Here is a 13,925-nt window from a genome sequence, read left to right on the forward strand (position 1 = left end):
AAAAAAATAACAACTAGACTTATGATTGATAACATTATACCAGGAAATATCAGAGTTTTAGAAATTTCATACAATTTCTGGGACACTTACATTTATATAAATATAACATATATTTGGGACGCCTGGGTGGCTCAGTCGGTTGGGCATCTGCCTTCGGCTCAGGTCATGATCCCGGGGTCCTGGGATCGAGCCCCGCATCAGGCTCCCTGCTCAGCGGGGAGTCTGCCTCTCCCTCTGCCTGCCGTTCCCCCTGCATGTGCTGACAAATAAATAAAAATCTTAAATAAACATATTTATATGAATATAACCTAATGAAAGTTTAGCATCACTTCTTATCTGACAATGCTTCCCATGTAATTTAACATATCAAATAAGCCTAATTAGTTTAATATCTTTCTCTTATAAGGAGAGAGAACACATCTTTTGAGATGTTCCAGGGAACATCTAGAAAATCCTGAAGTTAGTTTGAGGTCAAAAAGACTTCGGAATTTGGGGCGCCTGGGTGGCTCAGTCGGTTAAGCATCCAACTCTTGGTTTCAGCTTAGGTCGTGATCTTGGGGTCGTGGGATCGAGCCCCACATCAGGCTCTGTGCTCAGCAGGCAGAGTCTGCTCAAGATAATCTCCCTCTCCGATCTATCCATTGATGGGAAAAAAAAAAAAAGATAATTTCCCTCTCCCCCCTCCCAACTCTCTAAAATAAATAAAATCTCTAAAAAACAAGACTTCAGAATTTGTTTTTATGACATTTGTCTAAAATATCAAAGGAATTTAAAACACTTCATTAAACAGAATCATAGATCACTGTGAAACAATACTTAGTTATCCGTTTAATCAGTGACAAAGACTTCAAAGGCAAATATAGAAAGTTACATAGTTATAAAAAAAACTTAGCTCTTTCAATAGAGAGGACTGTTTTCTTAAGTAATCACAGATATGCTAAAGACAACGCTGCGCACAGAAATTACTTTGATAAAACACAGAATCTTTGTTTTCTAGGCAGGTTACTTAAAAGGTAAAGAAAAACGTCTCACAACTTCCTGAAGAACAGACCAATAGTACAAGAAAACTTTGTCCTTCTAGTAGATGAAACAAAATTAAGTTATAGTTTTACGTAAGTCCACTATTAATATTAAAACTTATTTAAGCCAATTAAATCAAGCTCTTTTACAAACTGATTTTAGCAATATCCTCCAGACGTAGGAAATCCTCTATTCATAGCCTAATATCCACAGACAAACATAAACATAGAGGCATAGAGCCTCCATAGCTTTCATTCCAAAACTTTAGTCACGAATCAGGTACAATGCAAAACTCACTAGTTTATAGCCAACAGCTGAATCCAAATTGTATCTCTGGAAGATGGAACAAGTTAAGGTTACCAGCTTACATGGCTAAAGCCTTTCACTAACATTTGTGGAGAAGATTTGAAGACTTGTATTTGCCTTTGACAAGTAATCTTACGGAAGCTGTGAGCTAGATTTTGGGCAAGGGAGCTATAGTTCTATAGTAGTATTTTAAAAAGCCTCTTTCCCTTTTTCTCTCCTCAGTCTCAGGCAATCATGGACAGTGTTTTCGTTATTTCCTGGGGTGTTTCCTTTTCAAAGACACAATAAGATTTACAATTTCAAGGGACAGAGAAAGAATCCAAGTTTTCTCCTAAGAGTTTTGGGGCATATTTCTCTATTATCAGAAGTCTAGGACAATTACTACTTAAAATTTTCCTTTGTATCAGGGGTCATATGGCATGGGGGCACTTCGTCTATTCCACTATCAATTACCACAACACCCTCCTCTTCACTTTCCTCACTTTCCCAAGGATTCCACCTCTCAGCATCCTTATCAGATTTTGCCACTAATGCTCAGACCCTTGGGGCACCTGGGTGGCTCAGTCGGTTAGGTGTCTGCCTTCGGCTCAGGTCATGATCCCAGGGTCCTGGAATCGAGCTCCATGTTGGGCTCCCTGCTCAGCAGGGGTCTGCTTCTCCCTCTCCCTCTGTGCTCTCTCTCTCTCTCTCTCTCAAGTAAATGAATGAAATGTTTTTTTTAAAAAAATGCTCAGACCTTAATCTGCAGCAGCTTGCACCCTCATAGCTTCGCAAAACGGCACGCTAAGGTCTCCAACTTATTATCCTGTTCCCCCACCTGGTGTGCCAGCCCCGAAGCTAGCAAAGTAGTAGACAACTGCATGTTCTTCTCTAATTTCCGCGCTTCTCCCAACTTTCTAACTCGCGCTTCAGTCTCTAGTTGGGCAGATGAACCGTTTCAAGCAGTGCCCAGCCCACTGCGGCTGCCATTAGTTTTCCTTCTCCGCTGCGGTACACTCTGCGTGGTTCCTCAGGCAAGCACATCAAACCGGCCAGTGTTATGGGGCATCTCCACACTCACATGGCAGTGCACAAGCATCTAACATTTGGACCACCACCCCCCCCCGCCCCGCCCCGCCCCGAGAGGTTGATGGCCAACTCAGGATTTCTCCTGTGGATGCTTCCTCCCCAAGGCCCATTTTGTTGGAGAAAGTCATCAAGAGGAAGTGTCTGACAGTTAACATGTGAGCCGGTCAATCAGAGGCTCCTTACTCCCCAGCCCTGTCCTTGAAGCGTGGGTTCCACTTGCCTTTCCTGCTCCCAGAGGCTGCTCCAAGGACAGAGCCTTGAGATAGTGATGTGGTGTTGAGAACACCAGCAAGTATACTTGAATGAACCCAGTCAAACCCTCTACGTAAATGTTTAAGATTTGCTGGACAGGTGCCGGGATCTACTCATCTTGCTTCTCCCCAAGACAAATCCTGTACGTAAGTTTCCTTTGCTTATTAAACCGGCTACATACTAAGCTGGTGTGGCCTGACTCTTTGTTCTCTCCCTGCCCTGAGTACCAGAGGCCAGTTTCAGATTATACCGAGAGCTCCCGAGAGGGTTGCAAGCTGGTGCATTTGTTTGGACTTTGGGACGGCTCACCAGTTGTTGCTTCACAAACTGGCCCCCATACATGGAGAGCAAGGGGAGACCAAAGAAAGAGGCAACCCATTCCAGATTGGCAAATGGCAGCTCTAATAAGCAAGGGAACTTCCGAGGCTTGTCGTGGGTGGCCGTGAGATGAGTAGATCTCTGTGTCTGCCTGCCAGACTCTTAAAACTTTCTATGGAGGCCTTAACAGGGTTTAGTCACGTATACAATCCAAGTAGTGTCAACAACACATCACTCTCTTGAGGCTGCATCCTTGAAAATGGCTCCCACCGTGGGAATGGCGGGCATTCCAAGGACAGGAGAGGGGGTGAGGGGCCTCTCATTGCTGGGCTCCAGCTCACAGGTCACCTGGTGGTCACATCTTCTTGATGACCTTCTCTAATAGATGACCGCTTCAGATGGAGCCACCACAAGATCAGTGACATCTGAGAAGGCTGAGGACTTCAGCTGGCAAGAGTGGCAGCACAGTGGCCCTGCTCAGAGACCTCTGTGTGGAGATGTAATATCACAGAATGGCAGCCACCTGGTCCCTGGGCAAGGAACGCTCGCCCAGGTAATCTGGTATTCATGATTATCGTGTCCTACATAGAACCTTTTATACTTAGGTCCTGAACGCTATCTTTTTTCCTCATCCTCAAACGTCCTGAGTTTGTAATGACACGTGATGACTACATCTAAATGGCCATCCCTGGGTGATGAGGAAGATATGTGGGAACATTTTCCCTGTTCAAGAAAGAATGCCTGCAGGGCGCCTGGGTGGCTCAGTCGGTGAAGCGTCTGCCTTCGGCTCAGGTCATGATCCCGGGGTCCTGGGATCGAGCCCCGCGTCGGGCTCCCTGCTCGGCGGGGAGCCTGCTTCTCCCTTTCCCTTTGCCCCTCCTCCCTGCTCAGGCGTGTTCTTTCTCACTCTCTCTTAAATAAATAAAATCTTAAAAAAACCAAAACAAACAAAAAAGGATGCCTGTGCTCAACCTGGTTTGTGTTACATGTTGGATGAGAAACAAAAATCTAACTGGAGAAAGTTCTGCTTTCGGTGATGACAGAGAAGCTTTTAGCAGACCAATTTTCCTGCTAAGATCAACTAAACAACTGGATAAAAGACATTATTTATTTGGAGGCATCATAAAGCTGCTGGGGAGACGGAGATCTGAGAGGCCAGGAGCACAGAGAATTCCAGGACCAAAGCTGTCAGACCAGATGAGTACCAAGCCCAACTACAGCCTGTGCTACCCGGGAGGGACCACTTCCTTTGGTCTGGCCCTTAGACACCGCGAGTGGGGACGCCAGGCCCCATGTGGCTGGCTGCCTCTAAACTGTCTCTGTCCAGGGCGCCTGGGTGGCTCAGTCGGTTAAGCGACTGCCTTCGGCTCAGGTCATGATCCTGGAGTCCCTGGATCGAGTCCCGCATCGGGCTCTCTGCTCGGCAGGGAGCCTGCTTCTCCCTCTGACCCTCCCCCCTCTCATGTGCTCTCTCTCTCTCTCTCTCATTCTCTGTCTCAAATAAATAAATAAAATCTAAAAAAAAATAAAAATAAAAAAATAAACTGTCTCTGTCCAGTGCCTGAGACTAGCTGGGGCCAGTGCCATCTGGGCAGGTCCCCAGGTCTGGTTCTAGTATTGCAAACAGCACTTACTGCATGGTACCACGTTTCTCTCGTGGACTCTCATGAGATTAGGCCACCAGAATGGTACTGACATACTTATTTTGGATGATGCTCACAGTGAACATGGGATGTATTCTGGGCTCTGAGCTCTAAAGGTCCACCACCAACCCTTGGGCTTGAGCTACATGTGTGGGCCCGTGTATCAGCTCATCTGTTAGTGTTCTGACTATAGAGCCACCTCTGTCTTCAGCATTCAAGAACAGTGAGGTGTCTTTATTATAACAAAATGTAGAGGGTGCCTGGGTGGCTCAGTCGGTTAAGCCTCTGCCTTTTTCATCCCAGATGAAAAGACCAAGATAAGGCCACGGCCAGAGATCTAACTGAAACACATCTAAGTAACATGCCTGATGGAGAATTGAAAGCAACAATGATAAGGATACTCGCTGGGCTTAAGACAAGACTCACTGTAAGACCTCATGGGGGCCCTCACCACAGAGAGAAAAGAGTTAAAAAAAAAACCAAACAGTCAGAAATGAAGAGTGCAATAACTGAGATTGGAAACAGCCCTGATGCAATGAAGATCAGACTGGAAGAAGCAGGGGAGTGAATTAGTGATACAGAAGACAGAATAATGGAAAACAAAGACGCTGAACAAGAGAGAGAAAGAAGAATGATGGAATAAGACAATAGACTTAGGGAACTCAGTGACTCCATCAAATGTAATAGTGTATTATCAGAGTTCCAGAAGGAGAAGAGAGGGAAAATGGGGCAGAAAATTCATTTGAGAAAATAATGGTGAAAACTAATCTGGGGATGGAAACAGACATCTAGATCCACAAGGCACAGAGAATTCTCATCAAAATCAACAAAAGCAGGCCAACACCAAGACCTACTATAATTAAATTTGCAAAATGTGCTGATAAAAAAGGAACAAAACAAGAGAAGTCCTTGACTTAACGAGGGAAGACCCATACGGCTTGCTACAAATTTATCAACTGAAACTTGGCAATCAAGAAGGGAGTGGCATGGTATGTTCAAAGTGCTGACTGGAAAAAATCTGCAGCCAAGAATACTCTGACCAGTAAGGCTAGCATTCAGAATAGGAGAGAGAAAGAGTTTCCCAGACAAACAAGACTAAAGGAGTTCATGACCACTAAACCAGCCCTGCAAGAAATATTAAAGGGGACTCTCTGAGTGGGAAGGAAAGACCAAAAATGACAAAAGACAATAAAGACTCAGAGAAAATCTCCAGAAACAATGACAAAACAAGTAAAAATGGCACTAAACACATATCAATAATCACTCTGAATGTAAATGGACCAAACGCTCCAATCAAAAGATATAGGGTGACAGAATGGATTAAGAAAAACAAGACCCACCTATATGCTGCCTACAAGAGACTCATTTTATTTTATTTTATTTTTAAAGATTTTTATTTATTTATTCGTGAGAGACAGAGAGAGAGAGGCAGAGGGAGAAGCAGGCTCCCAAGGAGCAGAGAGCCCGATGTGGGACTCGATCCCAGGACCCTGGGATCATGACCTGAGCCGAAGGCAGACGCTTAACCATCTGAGCCACCCAGGCGCCCGAGACTCATTTTAGACCTCAAGACACCTGCAGATTGAAAGTGAGGGGGATGGAAAAATATTTACCATGTAAATGGACGTCAAAAGCAAGCCGGAGTAGCCATACTTATGTCGGACAAACTAGACTTTAAAACAAAGACTGTAACAAGAGATGAAGACGGACACTATAGCATCCTAAAGGGGACAATCCAACAAGAAGATCTAACAACTGTAGATATTTATGCACCCAACATAGGTGTACCCAAATATATAAAACAATTAGTAAACATAAAGGAACTAATTGATAAATAATACAGTAATAGTAGGGGATATTAACACCCCACTTACATCAAGGGATAGATCATCCAAACAAAATAAACAAGGAAACAATGGCTTTAAATGACACACTGGACTGGATGGACTTAACAGATATATTCAGAACATTCCATCCCAAAACAGTAGAATACACATTTTGTTTTCAAGCATGCATGTGATATTCTCCAGAACAGATCACATATTAGGACACAAAACAGGCCTCAACAAATTAAAAAAGATTGAAGTCATACCATGCACCTTTTCTGACCATAATGTTACAAAACTTGAAGTAAATCACAAGAAAAAAATCCAGAAAGACCAAAAATACATGGAGGGGAAACAACGTGCTAGAGAAGAATGAATGGGTCAGCCAGGGAATCAAAGAAGAAATTTAAAAATACATGGAAACACATGAAGATTAAAACGCAACCATCCAAAACCACTGGGATGCAGCAAAAGTGATTCTAACAGGGAAGGAATGCAGGGCTACCTCATGAAGCAAGAAAAATCCTAACAACCTAACCTTACACCTGAAGGAGCTAGAAAGAGAACAGACAAAGCCTAAAACCAGCAGAAGGATGGAAATAACAAAGATTAGAGCAGAAATCAATGGTATAGAAACTAAAAAAAAATAAATAAAAAATAGATAAGATCAGTGAAACCAGGAGCTTGTTCTTTGAAAAAATTAATAAAATTGATAAACCTCTAGCCAGACTTAACAAAGAGAGAAAGGACACAAATAAAATCACAAATGAGAGAGGAAAAATAACAACCAACACCACAGAAATATGAACAGTTTTAAGAGAATAGTATGGAAAATTCTATGCCAACAAATTGGACAACCTGGAAGAAATGGATAAATTCTGCCAAACGTATAAACTACCAAACTTAAACAAGAAGGAATAAAAAACTTGAACAGACCAATAACCAGCAAAGAAATTGAATTAGTAAAAAGATCTTTCAACAAACAAAAGTCCAGGCCCAGATGGTTTCACAAATTCTACCAAACATTTGTTTTAAATTTTATTTATTTGAGAAAGAGAGAGAGAGAGAACAAGCAGAGGAGAGAGGGAGAAACAGGCTCCCCACAGAGCAGGGAGCTGGACATGGGGCTCTATCCCACAACCCCTGGGATCATGACCTGAGCTGAAGGCAGACGCTTCATTGACTGAGCTACCCAGGTGCCCCAAAATTGTACCAAACATTTAAAGAAGAGTTAATACTTATTCTTCTCATACTTTTCCAGAAAGAGAGAAAAGGAAGGAAAACTTCCAAATTCATTCTACGAGGCCAGAATCACCCTGATACCAAAACCAGATAAAGACTCCACAAAAAATAGACAACTACAGGCCAATATCTCTGATGAACACAGATGCAAAAATTTTCAGTAAAGTACTAGCACACCAAATCCAACAGTACGTTAAAAGAATGATTCACCACGATCAAGTGGGATTTCTTCTTGCTTTGTAAGGGTGGTTCAATATTCACAAATCAATCAATGTGATTCATTACATTAATAAAAGAAAGGATAAGAACCATATGATCTTTTCAATAGATGCAGAAAAAGCATTTGACAAAGTATAACATCCATTCATGATAAAAACCCTCAACAAAGTGGGTTTAGAGGGTACATACCTCAACATCATAAAGGCCATCTATGACAAACTCACAGCTAATATCCTCGGTGGGGAAGGACTGAGAGCTTCTCCTCTTACAGTCAGGAACAACACAAGGATGTCCACTGTCACCACTGTTATTTAACATAGTACTAGAAGTCCTTGCCACAGCAGTCAGACAACAAAAAGAAATAAAAGGCATCCGAATTGGCATGGAAGAAGTATAACATTTGCTCTTTGCCAATGACATGATACTCTATAAAGAAAACCCAAAAGACACCACCAAAACATTGCTAGACCTGATACACGAATTCAGTAAAGTCATAGGTTATAAAATCATTATACAGAAATCTGTTACATTTCTATACACAGGGAATGAAGCAGCAGAAATGGAAATTAAGAAATCAATCCCATTTAAAACTGCACCAAAAGCCATAAGATACCTAGGAGTTAATCTAGCCAAAAAGGTGAAAGACCTGTCCTCTGAAAACTATAAAACACTGATGAAAGAATGTGAAGAAGACAGAAAGAAATGGAAAGACATTCCATGCTCATGGGTTGGAAGAAAAAATACTGTTAAAATGTGTACACTACCCAAAGCAATATACACATTTAATGCGATCCCTATCAAATTACCAACATATTTTCACAGAGCTAGAACAAACAATCCTAAAATTTATATGGAACCAAAAAAGACCATGAATAGCCAAAACAATCTTGAAAAATAAAAACAGGGGCGCCTGGGGAGCTCAGTCAGTTAAGCGGCTGCCTCCGGCTCAGGTCATGATCTCAGGGTCCTAGGATTGAGCCCCACATCGGGCTCCCAGCTCAGCAGGGAGCCTACTTCTCCCTCTCCCTCTGCTACGCCCCTTGCTTGTGCGCATGCGCTCTCTCTCTCTCTGGCAAATAAATAAATAAATAAATAAATAAATAAATAAAATCTTAAAAAAAAAAAAAAGGGTAAACTATTCCCAATCTGGTAAAAGAAAATCTCCTGGTGTTCCAACCTCCCACAACTGTAAGGAGGCTCGACAGTTGCTAGAAGTTTGGATTTTGATGCCAACACATTCTTCACCCAGACTATTTGCTATAGTCCGTAAGTCTGTCTTCCGTATTCAGTGGGGACCTGAGTGACAAGAGGCACTAGATAAACTAAAGGAGGTTATTCAGTTCAGGTTTCCTACTAGTGCCCTGAGGGCAGGACATACGATTGCAAGTTTCTGCCACCAAAATTTGCTCCCTGGGGCCCCTGGACCAAATGGACAGGCAAACTCCTACTGATGGACTCTTACTGTAAGCGGCTCCCAGTCTCAGCCTAAACGTGTTTGCCAATGGAGAGGTAGCTCCCAGTAGTACACAAGGCGTTTCTGGAAACTGAGGCCCTCCTGGGGCAGAGCCAGTTACCCCACAGACCAGGACTTCTAGTATGTCCTGCACAACGGAAAAGGCTCCCCGTGAAGTCAGATCAGCAATGGTCAGCAGCATTATTAAAATGGAAATGATACCTACAGGGTCAAGTTATAGCCAGCCCTCCTGGAGATTTACAAACTCCATGAGGAAATAGCCTCACATCGTGCCAATGAGACTGACTTGCCCCAAACCCAGAAATGCCTCTGCCCCCGCTCAATGGGGACAACAGGGAGGATGGTCAGCACTCTCAAAACAAGAAAAGCAATGGTCTTCCTTTACCAATGGAGTGAGCAGGGAGCATAAGGGGCCAGATAATGGACAGCTGTAGACTGTCACCCCTATTCAAATAGTCCAAAGTCCGTATGGGGTGGAGACCAAAGGGCCCAGTGGGCTGAGCTGTAATACTCCCAGCAACAGGGGATACCCCTGACAAGCAGTTTCACAAGGTTCACAGTGTACTGCCTCTGGTCTGTGACTACTGGGCTAACTACTTGGTCAGGACTTGGGTAAACTCAGGGCTGGAAAACATAAGCCGAAACATCTGGAACACAGAGATGTGGAGAAAATTGCGGCATGGGCTCCCACTCTGCTCATTCGGGTGCACCAGAGCTCCACTCAGACCAAACGAGACACAGAGGAGGCACGCTACAGGGCCAGCCCTGAGGAATTAACCAAACTACCAAAGGAGGTAAGCCTCTGGCAGGAGGGAGAATCCCCATACTTTTGGGAGGAGCCAACCTAACCCTTCTATCAGCGGGCCCAGGAGTGGTTGGGGCATTTGGGCATCAGAAGTTTATGAAAATGGATTGTTAACAGAGGAGTTGTCATGGCAGAGAACAAAGCCATTAGGGACTGGACCAAATGCCGGTAGTCTCTTCAATAAATGGTCTTGAGGAAACTGTAGAGTGACATGCAAAATAAGGAGATTAGACTATCTTACACCATGCATAAAAAGTAACTCAAAATGGATTGAAGACCTGAATGTAAGACCTGAAACCATAACCCTTCTAGAAGAAAACACAGGCAGGAAGCTCTGTGACATCTGTCTTGGTGATGAGTTCTTGGATTGGACTCCCAAAGCAAAGGCAACAAAAATAAATAAGTGGGACTACATAAAGCTAAAAGCTTCTGGAAGGGCGCCTAGGTGGCTCAGTTGGTTGGGCGACTGCCTTCGGCTCGGGTCATGATCCTGGAGTCCCGGGATCGAGTCCCGCATCAGGCTCCCTGCTCAGCAGGGGGTCTGCTTCTCCCTCTGACCCTCTTCCCTCTCATGCTGTCTCTCAATCTCTCTCTCAAATAAATAAAAATCTTTAAAAAAAAAAAAAGCTTCTGAAAAAAAAAGAGGAAATCATCAACAAAATGAAAAGGCAACTCTTTTCCACATTGTATATTCTTGCCTCCTGTCATATAAGCGTGGGTTTATTTCTGGGCTCTCTATTCTGTTCTATTGATCTATGTGTCTACTTTTTTTTTTTTTTTGCCACTACCATACTGTTTTGATTAATACAGGTTTGTAGTATACCTTGAAATCTGGAATTGTGATGCCTCCAGCCTTGTTCTTTGTTTCAAGATTGCTTTGGCTTTCAGGGTCTTTGTGGTTCTATATAAATTTTAGGATTATTTGTTCTAGTTCTGTGAAAAATGCTGTTGCTATTTTGATAGGGATTGCATCAAATCTATAGATTGCTTTGGGAAGTATGGACATTTTAACAATATTGATTCTTCCAATCCATGAGCATGGTATAATTTTCCATTTGTATCATTTTCAATTTCTTTCCTCAATGTTTTATAATTTTCAAAGTACAGGTCTTTTGCCTCTGTAAGTTTATTCCTAGGTATTTTATTCTTTTTGGTGCAGTAGCAAATGCAATTGTTTTCTTTTTTTTTTTAATGCAACTGTTTTCTTAATTTCTCTTTCTGCTACTTTATTGCTAGTGTACAGGAACAATATTAATTTCTGGGTATCAATTTGGTATCCTGAAACTTTATTAAATTTACTACTTCTAGTGGTGTTTTGGTGTAGTCTTTAGGTTTTTCTATGTGTATGTCATCTGGAAATAGTGACAATTTCATTTCTTCCTTATCAATAAGAATGCCTCATTTCTTTTTCTTGTCTGACTGACTCTGTGGCTAGGACTTCCAGTACCACTTGAATAAAAGTGATGAGAGTGGACATCCTTGTCTTGTTTCTGATCTTCGAGGAAAAGATCTCAGCTTCTCACCACTGAGCAGGACGTTAGCTGTGCTGGGAAAACTGGACAACATGCAAAAGAATGAAACTGGACCACTTTCTTACACCATATGCAAAAATAAATTAAAAATGGATTAAAGATCTAAATGTGGGACTTGAAACCATAACAATCCTAGAAGAGAACACAGACAGTAATTTCTCTGACACTGGCTGTAGCAACATTTTTTTCTAGATACGTCTCCTAAGGCAAGGAAAACAAGAGCAAAATTAAACTATTAGCACTACACTAAAGTAAAGTTTTAGTACAGCAAAAAACAGAAACAAAACAAAGCAGGAACAAAACTAAAAGGCAACCCGCTGAATGAGAGAAGATATTTGCAAATGACATATCTGATAAAGGGTTAGTATCCAAAACATATAAAGGACCCATACAACTCGGCACCAAAAAAACCCAATGCTATTAAAAATGAACAGAGGACATGAATAGACATTCTCCCAAAGAAGATATGCAAGATAGCCAGCAGATACATGAAAAGATGCTCAAGGGCGCCTGGGTGGCTCAGTTGGTTGGGCGACTGCCTTCGGCTCGGGTCGTGATCCTGGAGTCCCAGGATCGAGTCCCGCATCGGGCTCCCTGCTCGGCGGGGAGTCTGCTTCTCCCTCTGACCCTCCCCCCTCTCATGTGCTCTCTCATTCTCTCTGTCTCAAATAAATAAATAAAATCTTAAAAAAAAAAAGATGCTCAACATCCTTCATCATCAGGGAAATTCGAATCAAAACCACAATGAGATACCACCTCACATCTGTCTGAAGGGCAATTGTAAGAAAGATAAGAAATAACAAGTGTGGGCGAGGATGTGGAGAAAAGATAACCCTTGTGCACTGCTGGTAGGAATGTAAATTGGTGCGGCTACCGTGGAAAACAGTATGGAGGTTTCTCAAAGCAGCAAAAACAGAACTACCATATCATCCAGGAATTCCACTTCTGAGTATTTATCCAAAGAAAAACCCAAACGCAAAAAGGTATATGCAAATGAATAAACACACAAACAAAAGGCAGAATCAGATCTATAAATACAGAGAACAAACTGATGGTTACCAGAGGGGTGGGGGCAGGTGGGCAAAATGGATGAAGAGGAGGGGGAGATACAGGCTTCCAGTTACGGAGTAAGTCCCAAGAACAAAGGGTCCAGCATAGGGAATACAGGCGAGGGTCTGGTACTAGCACTGTATGCTGACAGATGGGGGCTACCCTTGCGGGGAGCACAGCATGATGTATACACTTGTTGAATCACTATGCTGTACACCTGGAAATAATGTAACTGTGTGTGTCACCTACGCTGAACTCAAAAACATTAAAGAAAAAAAGATTAAAACAAAAATATAAAGGTAATCTAACCATTAAAAAGTTTAAAAAGATATACGCATCCCCATGTTCATTGCAGCACTATTTTTTTTTTTAAAGATTTTATTTATTTATTTGACAGAGAGAGACACAGCGAGAGAGGGAACACAAGCAGGGGGAGTGGGAGAGGGAGAAGCAGGCTCCCTGTGGAGCAGGGAGCCCGATGCGGGACTCGATCCCAGGACCCTGGCATCATGACCTGAGCCGAAGGCAGACGCTTAACGACTGAGCCACCCAGGCGCCCCGCAGCACTATTTTTTTTAAAGATTTAATTATTTGAGAGAGAGAGAGCGCGCGCACACACAAGCAGTGGGAGCAGCAGAGGGAGAGAGAGAAGCAGGTCCAGTCAGTTAAATATCTGCTTTGGGCTCAAGTCATGGTCCCAGGGTCCTGGGATCGAGCCCCGCATCGGGCTCCCTGCTCAGCGGGGAATCTGCTTCTCTCTCTCCCTCTGCCCCTCTCCCCTCTCCTTCTCCCTCTCTCTCTCTCAAATAAATAAAATCTTTAAAAAAAAAAGATCAGAAATACTGCCCACAGTCCTGATCCCATTAAATTCACACCCCTGTGGCATAACTGCATCATACGAAAATTCGCAACAAACGAAGAGACCACCAACAGAGACGCTCTGACCTCTGCTAGCGCACACATCCACACTGGACACAACCCAATTACCAGTTTTCACGGACACGGGCGCCCTGACGTTGCCACCCACTGCAAAGCCATGTCCGCTTTCTTCTGTCCCTTACAGAAAACCCAGAGCCCAGCCACTTTCCCCTCCAACCTGACAGGGCCCAGCCATGGACCACCGATTCTGGGCCCATCCTCTCAGCCTGCTTCGCTCCTCATCCAGTGTAA

At 43.1% G+C, this 13,925-nt stretch overlaps 1 protein-coding gene and 1 long non-coding RNA gene across 5 annotated transcripts in view; one reads left to right on the forward strand and one right to left on the reverse strand.

Annotated features, from left to right (window-relative positions):
- The window catches only part of LOC115940541 (uncharacterized), a 127,127-nt gene that overhangs the window by 88,288 nt on the left and 24,914 nt on the right, over positions 1 to 13,925 (reverse strand). The window contains exon 6 of one of the 4 annotated variants that reach the window (XR_014141456.1): positions 25 to 259. The exons of 2 other annotated variants lie outside the window; for them this stretch is intronic. This is a non-coding gene — a long non-coding RNA (uncharacterized LOC115940541). Of the gene's footprint in view, positions 1 to 24; positions 260 to 13,925 lie in introns of those variants that run through there. One more of the 4 variants, XR_014141459.1, reaches the window with a different exon arrangement.
- ZNF630 (zinc finger protein 630) overlaps positions 1 to 13,925 on the forward strand; it is a 265,177-nt gene that overhangs the window by 78,702 nt on the left and 172,550 nt on the right. The window lies entirely within an intron of this gene.

This window comes from Leptonychotes weddellii, chromosome X (genome assembly GCF_054177405.1).
Source record: "Leptonychotes weddellii isolate Sample4059 chromosome X, ASM5417740v2, whole genome shotgun sequence".
In the NCBI taxonomy this organism is placed as follows: Eukaryota; Metazoa; Chordata; class Mammalia; order Carnivora; family Phocidae; genus Leptonychotes; species Leptonychotes weddellii.